Source organism: Alosa pseudoharengus, unplaced genomic scaffold (genome assembly GCF_046254945.1).
Source record: "Alosa pseudoharengus isolate Yale_2024_CS ecotype anadromous, Long Island Sound unplaced genomic scaffold, YU_APseudo_1.1 YU_APseudo_1.1_scf_18, whole genome shotgun sequence".
Lineage (NCBI taxonomy): Eukaryota > Metazoa > Chordata > Actinopteri > Clupeiformes > Clupeidae > Alosa > Alosa pseudoharengus.
Genome location: NW_027468650.1, coordinates 1,378,362 through 1,394,719, shown reverse-complemented (window position 1 = coordinate 1,394,719; position 16,358 = coordinate 1,378,362).

Genomic DNA, 16,358 nt, shown 5'->3' with positions numbered 1-16,358 from the left:
GCTCTGTGTGCTTCACTAATTTACGGATTGGGAGACCAAATTTCCCTCACGGGATCAAAAGAGTATCTATACTTATTACTAACTTATTTACTATTGGGGCAGGTCTCTCGGCACACTGCCTGATATTTTCCTCCTAATCTTAATGTAGCCTCTTGTTTTAGTGTTACCGTTTACTCTGAGAAAGTCAGCAGATCCCCCTGGTTGAAAAACATCCCAAAGGAATAATTTTCTCAGCCCCACAATTGAAATGGACATGGTGTCATTCAATCTCAGGCCATGTCCCTGGGTCAAAAAAAATCCAGCGAAAGCTAAATTCATTGTCCAGGTGTGCCCTTATAAAGGTTAAGCTGAGTTGTGCATGTTTGGAGAATAGTGATCCATGATCACATCCATGATGACTAAGTGATCAATTTTGGGATGGGGTGAAAATTTCAACCACCAAAACATCACCCCCAAAGTGGAGAATAGCTATAGAAATGTAGGCCTATTAGTTTTGGGTGTTTTTCAGACAATGGGACCTGGTGATCTCAAAGTAAATGGTAACACTAACACAAGGGGCTACATTAAGATTTTTGGAGGAAAAGATCAGTTAATTCACACAGGAATGCTTTACTCAGAGCATAGAGATTTCTTAGATGTAATGAAATAATAAAGAGAAAAATAGAATGAGAATTCTTTCATCAATTCAGTGGTGGTGTCTTTTACTTAAAGGACTTATTTACGGATGATTGGGAGTACATACGTTGAGTTGACATCAAAATCATGTCATTCGGATGTGTTTTGAGAAAGTTCGATTTTACCGTTTTTAGTCAAAACTCGTTAGCGTGGAAGTGAGAAGGGCATATTATTTCGCCGCTACAAAACGCTATTTTTATACCTCTTCTACAGTTCCAAACAACATTACACTTACGTGGTAGTGAGTAGAGGGTCCCTAAAGCCAAACCGAAGTATCCCGAGGTCTTTATGTGGTTGGATAGAGAGTCCAGAATAAATTTCATCAAGCCAGTACCTTTCCGGAAATGTTGCCATCTTTGCTGCCATCTTTAGGGGAAAGTCCGTAGGAGTCGATCGCCAAGTGTGGAGTAACACGCTCTGGAAATTCACAATTTCGTCGCCGTTTAAAAAAAAAAAAAAAAACATAGTCCAGACCATACAACTTCATTTCAATTTCAAAAGAAATACTGGACTATGTTTTTTTTTTTTTTTTTTTTAAACGGCGACGAAATTGTGAATTTGCAAAGATGTTATCGCGGGCCGCCAGAAATGTTTCCGCGGGCCGCCATTGGCCCCGGGCCACACTTTGAGAACCTATGGTTTAAAGTTAAACACTCAAACTTTTCAGCTAGCCGACAGGCCAACTGCTAAATATGTTCAGACATTGGATTTCATTGTAAACCTAGCCAGGCAGGCAGCTAGGCTACATGCTGCTACACAGGTATGAAATGTATTTGTTTTGCAAAGCACTCAATTGCGAGGGAATAATTGTGCATTGTAACTAAGGGATGCGCCACCAACAACCAAAAGACATTACAGGATTAGGTCTAGGAGTCCTCTCATCTTCTTTTAAGCTGTCCCAGACTTAGGTGCTGCATTTAGGGTTAAAATACTTCGTGAATTACTCTTACAGCTCGTGTCCATTATCGCGGCAAAGCCCACCGCGCCGCACATAGCCCATTGATTTCCTATGGAGAGCGGCAAGGCGTGGCTTACGCTTCTGCAATGCACCTTGGGAAGGCGGCGCGGCCATTCGAGGCGGCGCGTCAGGAAGTTTGGCTCAGCTGAACTTTATGCAAATGAGAGCGGTTAACGCGAGGCGGTTAGCCAATTAAAGTACATCTTCGGTAAACAAGTTCTGTCCTTTGCTCTAGTCTTCCGGTCCGGAACAATAGCCTGCCAGAAAGATTTGTTTCGCCTGATAATCGTGTAGGTTTTATGAAAATATATTAAGCTATATAGTGGCGAAGAAGTTAAGTTTAGAACAAGTTCGCCACTGCACCCTATCAAAAAAGACCTTGTTGGCAACTTGAACCAAGACAGAAGACTCGTCAAAAGTCTATTCAAATTTAGTAGGATGTCCAGTTCACATTGGGAGGAGTTTCGCTATCAAAAGTGGAGCGCATGGCGTAACAAGGTGTTCCTAGGTCTTTTAATCAGTCATATGGGTGTGTCTGGGGCGTAACATCATTTTAAACCAATGAGAATGACATCTGTCATTCCCTTTAACGGCGCAACACGCGATATGTCAAATAAATGCATCGGTATTTTGGCATTCAAAGGCTCATTTGAAGGTGGCTGCTTGCGAGACCGTATAGAATAGTCATTCTTAAACCATGCTAAAACCTAGCATAGCCCTCACGCATTTGCACTCGTCTATTTGAACTCATTGGCAAAGTAAAAACTAACTTCACCAAGGAGTCAGTCAACGACAAGACAGTGATATGCAGTTACTGTCACTATTGACTGACAATGGGTTACCACCGAAAACATAGGCTGGAAAAAGCAATACTTACCCTAATATTGCTCAAATGACTGATAAAACAACATTTATCCTGCAGAGGAGTTGCTTATATCTCGTGACAGTGCGTCTTCAGCCATACGTGTCTCTCGCCTCTCCCCTAATCACTTTTAACCGTCATTACCAATTTGCAAATGATGGTGAATAACTACTCATTATGAGATTTACAGTATTTCGTAATATCTTTGTTCTAATTATGTTTCCCATTGTAATCGTGCAATTTGTAATGCTTTGCATGGACGTGCGCTGGTGTGCGTTCATGAATGATAGAAGGATGGTGCGTGCACCTGCCAATATGACTGTTGACATGCGCTCTTAAAATAGCATATGAACAACTCGCCATTGACTTCTGACCAGGTTTAGGTGGTGTATGATAGCGATTTTTAGACAACGCGCTAGGTCCCTCCCTAGGTTGTTAATTGCCACACCCCTGGGCGCAATGCTTAAAAAATAAACGTGCAAAATACCGAATTCAACTTTCCGCGGGTGAATAACGAGTATTACGCCATGCGCTGGTGGCCCAAAATACAGCCCAGAATGTGCTTTGGAGGAACATGTCAGTGCTATTTCTGAGTGTTTCAATAAAATATGTTAACAGTAGTAGGCTACCTCCACTTTAGTAGCCTACGTTAGCTGGCATTGTGTAATAAAAACAACTTGAAAAGCATACACTTTAGCCTATACACGCCCACAAGCGGCGACGGGAGGGAGGGCTAGGCGTCTGCAAGCGTCTACGCGCCGCAATAATGGACACGAGCCGTGAGTCAAAAAAATTAGGAGTCCTAAAGTTAGGCCTACGAGTGACACGCCCATTATTTTTTAGAGAATGTCTAATTCGCCTTATTCACCCGGCGGCCAGAACGAGGCTACAGGGTACACTTGCCACTACGCCTCAGTCCAGCAGATGGTGGTAATGCACTCTGTTTGCAAACTGGCAAGTGTAGCCGCCGCCGGCTGGGTGAATAAGGCGAAACTTCCGGTTTCTGAACTGGTTGCAGTTCCTTCTCTGGTTCCACGTGAGGGCGCTCGTCCACGAGTGCAGAATGAATAGAGGTCTATGGAGCTGTACCCCTCAAAATCCACTTTTCTCGGGATCCCTAAGAGACGCCTGTCTCTTTTAAACGCCTGGCGTGGCTACAGGTTTGGGTTAAAGGCCGGTCTCCAGTAGAGGCCTGGTCTGTTTTTTAGTTTCGGGTTGTATTTAATCTTCTAAAACCCGTCAGATCGTCTGTTTAAAGATTCGCAATGACACGAAACCGTTACAGAAAGGAGGTTACAGCAGTGTGAATTAGATGTTGCACGTCGTTGCAAGCCGTCGCAAAGCATTCACCTTGTCTGGTCACAGTTGCAAGGTTTTAGAATGTTGCATCAAGTTGCTGCTCATCTCGTCGCGAATCTTGGGTGTGATTTGGGCTTAAGTATGGCGCAGACTGCGCACGTTATGATTATGGCATTAAAAGACTGCGGTGAAAAGCTAGAGTTCCAAATTGTATAGCTTTTTTTTCAATATGAACTATGCCTATATGTCCAACTTTGTCATCGTTCAATTCATCACTTGTGTTTAAAATTTGCGGATAGGCCGATGGTAAGCGTGTTTTCATGTAGGGTTGGGTTGTTTCATGCTGGCAACAAAACCAGAACGGTTCGCGAACGTTATTCTTTATTCTAAATGCCATGGCGATACAGAGAAAGAAGTCAGAAAAGGAATTTACCTTAGACTAGGCTATATCAGAGCCCGTCTACGGACTTTCTCTGGCTATATACTGAAATAGGTTAATGATGTAAAGTCAAGTGCGCTTCTATGGGACTGCTGTGTGCGCGCACAGTTTTTTATTGATGAGTCGGAGTGGCAAGTGCTGCGCATAGTTGCAGTGGAATGTGGCGGCCCAGGGCATTATAAAACTTCTCACTCTTAGACCTACTCATACACAGCGGTGAAATGGCGTATTTAGCTGTCTAAATTCGAATCATATGCTGGGGGAGAAATCGTCGGACATCCATGATTATTTTGTTATTCAGAACCCCTGGTCAAAAATATGTTCCCGCGCGCCTGGAAGTAGGCTATGATTTGAATGTAGACTGTTGTCAAATTTGGCAAATACAAAACGGGAGAAACAATATGGTTCATGCACCGCTCATGCTGTTTCATTCGTGCCGAAAAGGAGGGAGAATTAAACATTAAGCACGTTTCACTTTTGCATACAGTAAATAATTCCTGAACGGTTTTGGTCAGGGCTGATAATGCAACTGTATTTGACAAAGGACCGATATAGGCTATTTGCTAGTGACAAAATATGAGCTTTCAGTGTGATGCAATCTCTTTGTAAATTACGTAATTAAAACGTGTTACATCTGTTCTGGCTATCCCTGCTATTTGGATCTTACTGTATCTCACTCAATGAACAACATCTCAACACTAAATGAATGATCCGTAATTGTCATCAGATAGCAGTCATATAGGTAGACATTCAGTGTGTTTGAAATAATTAATTCGATAATATTTTCCATCTTTGCAGAGGAAAAGTTTTGTGTAAAGGGAATTAAAGGCCTGTCTCATATAGACGCCTGTCTCTAATACTAGCCGGTGCAGTTTGGCGATTTGGGAAAATAAAAGCCCGGGCTATTATTTGGAGTTTTACGGTATGTACCAAAAATTACATTTTACCGTGACTCGAAGAGCTGTAAACAGTGTTGTAAGGCTGCGTACAAATCCACTTGGAGCTCCAGTGGAATTTTGAATTGCGATGACGAGAATTCTCGGGCTAACCGTTGATGTGCAGCGAGAAAGGTTGGGAATAAGTACCCACCAGCCCAGCACTTAACTCCAAGCGTGGTAAACAAAATCGGATATTTCAGGCAGTAAAAGCCCCGGTAAGAACTAACCTAGATTTTGTTCAAATCTACACATGTATGGCTACTGAAAAATGTAAGGTTCATTTAACAAATGTTAAAAGGTATCTCGGTCCCCATGGGAAAGTTAGTGGAATGGCTTCCGTATGATATGCATTGGGGTCACCACTGTTGCTTCTGGTGATCATACTTTATTTTTAGGACCAATATGATTTGTTTCGAGTTTTTTTGTAACATGGTAGAGTTTATCTGTAGCCTATTTCTACTCAGCCCCCTCTATAGAGTTTATACTGTATTTCTACTCAGCTCCCCTATAGACCTTTTACTGTATTTCTACTCAGCGCCCCCTATAGACCTTATACTGTATTTCTACTCAGCTCCCCTATAGACCTTATACTGTATTTCTACTTAGCTCCCCCTATAGACCTTATACTGTATTTCTACTTAGCGCCCCCTATAAAGCGTATTCTGTATTTCTATTCAGCTCCCTCTATAGAGCTTATAATGTATTTCTACTTAGCGCCCCCTATAAAGCGTATTCTGTATTTCTACTTAGCGCCCCCTATAGAGTTTATACTGTATTTCTACTCAGCGCCCCCTATAGAGCGTATCTGTATTTCTACTTAGCGCCCCCTATAGAGCTTATACTGTATTTCTACTTAGCGCCCCCTATAGAGCGTATCTGTATTTCTATTCAGCGCCCCCTATAGAGCTTATACTGTATTTCTACTCAGCGCCCCCTATAGAGCTTATAATGTATTTCTACTTAGCGCCCCCTATAGAGCGTATCTGTATTTCTACTTAGCGCCCCCTATAGAGCTTATAATGTATTTCTACTTAGCGCCCCCTATAGAGCGTATCTGTATTTCTACTTAGCGCCCCCTATAGAGCGTATCTGTATTTCTACTTAGCGCCTTGAGGCCTTTATCCAATCATATTCAGTCCTCTGATTAGTTTGAGTGCCATGTGACCAACAGGCCCCGCCTCTCATACCCTTTAGAATGTTTAGGGGACTTCTAGAGATGGAACTGATTAAGAATGTTGTGTCTTCAGTAATGTAACTAATGTTGCTACATGAGAATGCTGTGTCCAGCTGTGGGTACAGCAGCAAAGCAGTTATTGGATTTCCAACCTCTAGGGAATGAGATGCACCAACAGCTCCTAGCCCTCAGCCTGGGTCCATAATGACCTGTGGTATTTCCATAGGGTTGTGTAGCCTGTGTCCATAATGACCTGTGGTATGTCCATAGGGTTGTGTAGCCTGGGTCCATAATGACCTGTGGTATGTCCATAGGGTTGTGTAGCCTGGGTCCATAATGACCTGTGGTATGTCCATAGGGTTGTGTGAGGGCCCCAGAATATTCTCTCCGTGGTCGTGTTGACCCCGTGCCTCAGTGGTCGTGTTGACCCTGTGCCTCCCTGGGCAGCACCTGAGCTCACCTGTGCCCTTGGGGTCACGGAGGAAGGCGGGGCTTCACACAGCGTCCATCTCAGATGGCGTACTTCCATCAGTACACTGTGTGCTAGCTCGCATAGCGTATGAACTTCAACAAGATAGCGTAGACTTCAATCAAACACCAACTCGTGCACTTAACGGAAATGTCAATCACATTTAAATATAACTTTATTGGTGTCCTCTATTCAACAGTGACATAGTCGTACTGTGTTCTAACTTGTGTGTACACCTGTAAACCCGAGCGCCACTGTAGCAGGCAGCTCACTGCGTCGGGATTAGGGGGCAGTCGTGGCCTACTGGTTAGCGCTTCGGACTTTTAACCGGAGGGTTGCCGGTTCGAACCCCGACCAGTAGGCACGGCTGAAGTGCCCTTGAGCAAGGCACCCAACCCCACCCAACTGCTCCCCGAGCGCCGCTGTTGTTGCAGGCAGCTCACTGCGCCGAGCGTGTTTCACTAATTCACGGATTGGGATAAATGCAGAGACCAAATTTCCCTCATGGGATCAAAAGAGTATATACACTTATACTTATGTAGGGATCAAAAGAGTATATACTTATACTTATACAGGGTCAAAAGAGTATACGTATACTTATGTAGGGATCAAAAGAGTATATATACTTATACTTCTACAGGGATCAAAAGAGTATATATACTTATACAGAAATCAAAAGAGTATATATACTTATACAGGGATCAAAAGAGTATATATACTTATACAGGGATCAAAAGAGTATATATACTTATACTTATACAGGGATCAAAAGAGTATATATACTTATACAGGGATCAAAAGAGTATATATACTTATGTAGGGATCAAAAGAGTATATATACTTATACAGGAATCAAAAGAGTATATATACTTATACAGGGATCAAAAGAGTATATATACTTATACAGGGATCAAAAGAGTATATATACTTATACTTATACAGGGTCAAAAGAGTATACGTATACTTATGTAGGGATCAAAAGAGTATATATACTTATACTTATACAGGGATCAAAAGAGTATATATACTTATACAGGGATCAAAAGAGTATATATACTTATACAGGGATCAAAAGAGTATATATACTTATGTAGGGATCAAAAGAGTATATATACTTATACAGGAATCAAAAGAGTATATATACTTATACAGGGATCAAAAGAGTATATATACTTATACTTATACAGGGTCAAAAGAGTATACGTATACTTATGTAGGGATCAAAAGAGTATATATACTTATACTTATACAGGGATCAAAAGAGTATATATACTTATACAGGGATCAAAAGAGTATATATACTTATACAGGGATCAAAAGAGTATACGTATACTTATGTAGGGATCAAAAGAGTATATATACTTATACAGGGATCAAAAGAGTATATATACTTATACTTATGTAGGGATCAAAAGAGTATATATACTTATACTTATGTAGGGATCAAAAGAGTATATATACTTATACAGGGATCAAAAGAGTATATATACTTATACAGGGATCAAAAGAGTATACGTATACTTATGTAGGGATCAAAAGAGTATATATACTTATACAGGGATCAAAAGAGTATACGTATACTTATGTAGGGATCAAAAGAGTATATATACTTATACAGGGATCAAAAGAGTATACGTATACTTATGTAGGGATCAAAAGAGTATATATACTTATACAGGGATCAAAAGAGTATATATACTTATACAGGGATCAAAAGAGTATACGTATACTTATGTAGGGATCAAAAGAGTATATATACTTATACAGGGATCAAAAGAGTATACGTATACTTATGTAGGGATCAAAAGAGTATATATACTTCTACAGGGATCAAAAGAGTATATATACTAATACAGGGATCAAAAGAGTATACATACGTATACTTATGTAGGGATCAAAAGAGTATACTTCTACTGTAAAGTGTGTTTCCCACTGCTGCTGCTCCAGCTTCCACCGCAATCACCACAAGTTTGAAAACGCTCCTCCTCCTCTACTCTGCGGCCAAGATGGCAGCCGTTGAGGGCAAAAAATTTCCATTCCACACTCAACTTTTTGACAGTTATGAGCAGGGGCGTAGCACCAAATTCTGGGCCCTATGCACAAGTGGTGGCCATGGGCCCCCCCCCAACCAACCAACCAACCACCGGCTGTAAGCATGAAGCATGAGGTTCACAACTAACTACTAATCACACATTGAATTAATCTAACAACTCTTATATGTACTGTATAACAGAAAATAATCTTATTACCCAAGACTTCACTGAATTTCTGTTTTATTTGAAGAATGTTTAAAAGCTAGAACATGAAATGAATGAAAACACTTTTGGCTGAGAGGACAGTTATCTATACAAATTGAACACTTTTGGCTGAGAGAACAGCTATCTATAGCTAACTGAGTGTGATGCATTTCACAAGTTAGCTTTGCTACTAATTTGACAGCCTTTCCTCATGAACCTATATAACATTGAGCCTACTAAGTTAAGCTATTAGCTCATAATAATTTTCGAATTAGTAGGCTATTCAAATGTTGTGGTAGGCTATAAATCAGGCATCATGTTATTTCTAATTTTGTGTTAATGCTGTTTTAGCACTGATAATGGCGGATTCGCGGTGGTATTGAAGTGTTTTGTAACCTTCAGGAGTTAATTTCATTAGACTTATTGCTTTCACATTGGGCTCACCTTTCTTGGGAAAGAAGGCTGTTAACACTTGTTTTCCCTCATTACAGTGCATGAAAATGCACTGTACTGTTCTTCCTAGGCATTTTATTCTTATTACAGTGCATGAAAATGCACTGTACTGTTCTTCCTAGGCTTCTTCTTATTACAGTGCATGAAAATGCACTGTACTGTTCTTCCTAGGCTTCTTATTCTTCTTCTTCTAACGCAATTAATGCAGCTTCAACCGCTTAACGTAGAAACTTCATTCAAACTATGTTACGTAGGTCTTACTTAGGACATGGGTGCTTTGTATTTTTCAGCTTTGTAACTTTTATACTTTTTAAACTATTAATTAAAAACTGTTCAAAATTTCCCCATAGACTTAACATGGGCTGATGACATCACAATAGAGCCGTTAAGCAATTAGAATCCTATGGCAGGTGTTCGGGCCAGCTGCATCAACTGCCAGTCTCAGGCTTTAAGCATACAAACTGGCCCTATTAAGACTACACATCCTGTTCAACTGCTTCCTCTGCCAAAAACTGTTTCAAAATAAAAGTCCTCACTACAATATTTCACTGTTAAACAATTTAACCCTTTAAACTACTGAACTTTTATCTGTTCAGCCATTGTAACTGTTACTTGTCATCAACTATGACTCCTACCCACTGTAGCTAGTTAGCTAAGATAGCTAAGTAACTTGGTTAGCATAGTTAGCATGCTAGCATGTTAGCATGCTAGTTAGCATAGTTATCATAACTAATAAAAATTATTAGCTAGGTTAGCTAAGTCATATGGTTAGCATAGTTAACATTTTAATATTGTTAGCATGCTAGTTAGCATAGTTACTTGGTTACCATTATTATCTTTAACATAGTTAGCATAACTACTAGCAAACATTGGAGCCATTCCAACTGTTAGTTATCGTCAACTATCTGCCTAAATAATTTAACCATTTCAATTATCAACCTATTTAACTGTTCAGTCATTCCAACTATAGTAAACCTTATCTACCAAGCAAATAATTTAACCATATGAACTCATCATATTTTTGCATTTTCATGCACTGTATTTCCTTCAGGAAATGCTTTTCTAGTTCTTATTCTTCTTCTTCTTCTAACGCGCTTAATACAGCTTCAACCGTTTAACGTAGAAACTTCATTCAAACTGCGTTGCGTAGGTCTTACTTATGACATGGGTGCTATGTATTTTTCATCTTTGTAACTTTTATACTTTTTAAACTATTAATTAAAAACTAATCAAAATTTCCCCATTCACTTAACATTATGATTATGACATCACAATACAGCCGTTAAGCAATTAGAATCCTATGGCAGGTGTTCGGGCCACCTGGATCAACTGCCAGTTTCAGGCTTTAAGCATACAAACTGGCCCTATTAAGACTACACATCCTGTTCAACTGCTTCCTCTGCCAAAAACTGTTTCAAAATAAAAGTCCTCACTACAATATTTCACTGTTAAACAATTTAACCCTTTAAACTACTGAACTTTTTAACTGTTCAGCCATTGTAACTGTTACTTGTCATCAACTATGACTCCTACCCACTGTAGCTAGTTAGCATGGTTAGCATAGTTAGCATGTTAGCATGCTAGCATGTTAGCATGCTAGTTAGCATTTTTAGCAAAACTGCTAAAAATGATTAGCTAAGTTAGCTAAGTCACATGGTTAGCATAGTTAGCATGCTAGCATGTTAGCATGCTAGCATGTTAGCATGCTAGTTAGCATTTTTTGCAAAACTGCTAAAAATGATTAGCTAAGTTAGCTAAGTCACATGGTTAGCATAGTTAGCATGCTAACATGTTAGCATGCTAATTATCATTTTTTATAAAACTGCTAAAAATGATTAGCTAAGTTAGCTAAGTCACATGGTTAGCATAGTTAGCATGCTAGCATGTTAGCATGCTAGTTAGCATTTTTTGCAAAACTGCTAAAAATGATTAGTGAAGTTAGCTAAGTCACATGGTTAATATAATTAACATGTTAGCATGCTAATTAGCATAGTTATCATAACTAATAAAAATTATTAGCTAGGTTAGCTAAGTCATATGGTTAGCATAGTTAACATTTTAACATTGTTAGCATGCTAGTTAGCATAGTAACTTGGTTAACATTATTATCTTTATTAACATAGTTAGCATAACTACTAGCAAACATTGGAGCCATTCTAACTGTTAGTTATCGTCAACTATCTGCCTAAATAATTTAACCATTTCAATTATTAACCTATTTAACTGTTCAGTCATTCCAACTATATTAAACCTTATCTACCAAGCAAATAATTTCAACCATATGAATCATCATATTTTTGCATTTTCATGCACTGTATTTCCTTCAGGAAATGCTTTTCTAGTTATACTTCTTCTTCTAACGCGTTTAATGCAGCTTCAACCGTTTAACGTAGAAACTTCATTCAAACTTTGTTACGTAGGTCTTACTTGTGTCATAGGGGCTATGTATTTTTCAACTTTGTAACTTTTATACTTTTTAAACTATTAATTATTAACTTTTAAAAAATCCCCATTGACTTAACATTGCCCTTTATGACATCATCGCAATTAGAATCTTGTGGCAGGTGGCCAGGCCAGCTGGCCCAACTGCCATTCTCAGGCTTTAAGCATACAAACTGGCCCTATTAAGACTACACATCCTGTTCAACTGCTTCCTCTGCCAAAAACTGTTTCAAAATAAAAGTCCTCACTATAATATTTCACTGTTCAACAATTTAACCCTTTAAACTACTGAACTTTTTAACTGTTCAGCCATTGTAACTGTTACTTGTCATCAACTATGACTCCTACCCACTGTAGCTAGTTAGCATGGTTAGCATAGTTAGCATGCTAGCATGTTAGCATGTTAGCATGCTAGTTAGCATTTTTTACAAAACTGCTAAAAATGATTAGCTAAGTTAGCTAAGTCACATGGTTAGCATAGTTAGCATGCTAACATGTTAGCATGCTAGTTAGCATTTTTTACAAAACTGCTAAAAATGATTAGCTAAGTTAGCTAAGTCACATGGTTAGCATAGTTAGCATGCTAACATGTTAGCATGCTAGTTAGCATTTTTTACAAAACTGCTAAAAATGATTAGCTAAGTTAGCTAAGTCATATGGTTAGCATAGTTAGCATGCTAACATGTTAGCATGCTAGTTAGCATTTTTTATAAAACTGCTAAAAATGATTAGCTAAGTTAGCTAAGTCATATGGTTAGCATAGTTAGCATGCTAGCATGCTAGTTAGCATTTTTTACAAAACTGCTAAAAATGATTAGCTAAGTTAGCTAAGTCACATGGTTAGCATAGTTAGCATGCTAACATGTTAGCATGCTAGTTAGCATTTTTTACAAAACTGCTAAAAATGATTAGCTAAGTTAGCTAAGTCACATGGTTAGCATAGTTAGCATGCTAGCATGTTAGCATGCTAGTTAGCATTTTTTACAAAACTACTAAAAATGATTAGCTAAGTTAGCTAAGTCACATGGTTAGCATAGTTAGCATGTTAACATGTTAGCATGCTAGTTAGCATAGTTAGCAAAACTGCTAAAAATGATTAGCTAGATTAGCTAAGTCACATGGTTAACATAGTTAGCATGTTAGCATTGCTAACTACTAAAAATACATTAGCTAAGTTAACTAAGTTAAGTATTGTCCACCTATTTAACCGTTCAATCATTCCAACTATATTAAACCTTATCTTCCAAGCAAATCATTTAACCATATAAACTATCCACCTATTTAACTGTTCAGTCACTCCAACTATATTAAACCTCATCTACCTAGCAACCAATATAGTTTGTTTTAACTCTGTATGATATTTTACATCATATTTTTTGCATTTTCATGCACTGTATTTCCTTCAGGAAATGCTTTTCTAGTTTCTTTTTTTCTCGCTTTTTTGCCTCTCTTTTCTTTTCTGGGAACCGGATTTAGCTTTCTTAGACTTAGACATCTTCACACCATGACCGTCTGCATTGCGCTTCGGCAGAATGAACGTTACTTCAAAAATGCGCCTAGCAGGGGAAGCGGACTGAACCATTTCGTGCAAGGGAGAGGGTGCCTGCCCTCACAATGTTGGCTTGGACACAATTTAATACATCAATCAACTGATGCATTTACCCGAAATATTTGCATCTATATTAGTTAATAACATTTATTAAGATCTTTAAATTAAGGAAATTATTTATTATTAAGGAAAATAAAATTCAACTCCTTAGGGGCCCTCCCCCCACTTGGGGCCCGGGTAATTTATTCCCACTTGTCCCCCCACTACGACGCCCTTGGTTATGAGGGCACCATCTAGGCAGAGGCGCACCTTGTCAACAGGCAAACCAAGCAACTGCTTGGAGCCCCGAGCCGCTAGGGGGCCCCTGACCTGGTCTCAAGGTGTTTGCCGGTGGGACAAGCGAGATTTTGCATGCTCCTGTCCTGTTGTAGGCTACAAACAGTACATCTGTACATGTAGGCCCTAGGCTATGATCTGTGTTCAAAAGAGTTCAAAGAATCCACACATATTTAGGCTACTGTGGTAAACGTCAAACGAGGGTGCAGTGATGACGGATCAACAACGGAATTTGACATTTACTCAAAGATTGAACATGGTTTGCTACATCTATACGACAATATACTTCAGCTAGCTAGCGACAGTTACAACTAGTTAAGCAAGGAGATGGTTAACGATTAACGTGTATGATTGATCCTTAATCACATTAATTTGTGCCGCCAAAGATTTTTAATTTTACACCGTCACTTGTTCTGTTATCAACAATTCTCTTTGGCTGCCAATATTTTGACTCTTTGATGCATCGTTTATCCTCAAACTGACACAGACACCCAGTAGGCTAGGCCAGCGGTCCCCAACCACCGGGCCGCAGGACATTCCTAACCGGGCCGTAGCCTACGACATGAGTTAAAAAAAAAATGCATGCAAACTAAACTAAATTTAATTCGCAATAATGTCACGTTTTTACATGGAATAGGCCTATATGCAGTTGTTTGATTGCACGCATGTTTGCATTTTGCAAGGTCTATTTTCTTACGTCTGTCTGTCCCGCCTTCAACCCTTTTACATACAGTATTGCCTTCAGCGCTGCGCAGCCTCAGGTCAGCTCACTTCACTTGATCAGTTCTTGGCGAACGGTATAGTGTCACACGAAGTTAGCTAAACTGCTAGAATGAGCAACAAAAAACAAGCATCTTTATCAGGTCACTGGCCAGAGTGTTTGAGTTGAGAGAGCCGCTGCAGAGATTTCTTACAGAAAAAAAGTCACCGTTAGCTGCACATTTTAGTGATGAGGACTGGGTGTCAAAACTCGCTTACCTGTGTGACATATTCGGGTTGCTTAATGACCTCAACCTGTCACTCCAGGGGAGAATGACGACTGTCTTTAAACTGGCAGATAAAGTCGCTGCATTTAAAGCCAAGCTTGATTTGTGGGGACGACGAGTGGACCGGGGTGTATTTGATATGTTCCAAACAGTAGTGGGGGTTTTGGGAGAGACTGAGGCAGGGCCCTTTCTCTCGCAGCTGGTGCGCAATCACCTTTTTGCGCTTTGAAATGAGTTTGAGCGTTACTTCCCATCCTCCAAAGATCCACGGCAAACCAATGAGTGGGTCCGCAACCCATTTGTCAATATCCCGAATAGTCCTAACTTGTCAGCGCAGGAGGAAGAGCAGTTGATCGAAATTGCAAATAACGGTGGTCTTAAGAGTGTGTATAAGGAAACCTCTCTGGCGGGTTTTTAGATCAAAACCAAAGCAGAATATCCCGAGATAGCCGTAAAAGCGCTGAAAACGTTTCCCACCATGTATCTATGCGAGGCCGGGTTTTCGGCAATGACTGCAACTAAGACCAAATTGCGCAATCGACTGGACATTTCAAACACACTGAGGGTGTCACTGTCTTCCATCACCCCCAGATGGAAGCTTCTTGTTGCAGGGAAACAAGCGGGGCTCCCACTGATTATATTCGTAATGCACGTTTAGTTCCCATGTTTTGTTCCCATATTTTGTTAAGCATGTTCACACTTATAGATGTAGCTTCAAGTTGTTCAATTTTCATAGTTCATAGCCTATTGTTCAATTTTCACTTCTTCAAGTTCACGTTTTTCACAAGAGATCGTTACCTTCACTGTTCATACATAACTGGAGCTAGTTCTTTTCAAGTAATGCATGCACAACACATATGGAACCCCGAACCCCCCCCCCGCCGGTCCGTGAAAAAATAATAGAAATCAAACCGGTCCATGGTACATAAAAGGTTGGGGACCCCTGGGCTAGGCTATACTTCTGTCTGCCTTCCTCCTGTAAGCCTTAGCCTAGTCATGAAGATACACTAACGCAGTTCTAAACTCCCGGTCGGCTGAATGGGCGTCATACTTTAAAAAAAATAAAATCCCTGTCGGCTCAGTCGACATGGAATTAAAATATCATTGACACACCTCGAGTTTAAACTATAATCTACGACATGGGTCGGCAACAGGCGGCCAAAGCTGCCGCCACTGATATTTGTTTGGCCCAGTCAAATTATTCTGGCATCTTTTATTTGACGATATTGATTTACAAATAGCCTATTCACCAATCAGACTGTGAGTTGGTGCTTAACAAATATGAGAAAGAACACCAGATCGCACTGGATCCTGCTAGCTCTGCATAGCCCTCAGCCAGCGCTTCAATATTGCGCCTTTGTGCTTGTTTGGAGCAAATAGCTGCGTTTTGTAGTGTGGTATGATATTATTTATCGTGACAGCGTTGTTGCATATCTGATACACAGGTTTTGCATTTGTGAAACCGGGTAAGATGAACGCAATTTTTTCTTTCCATTCCTGTTTATAGGCCCAGCTATTTTTCTCCCAGCTCCAACTCCTTT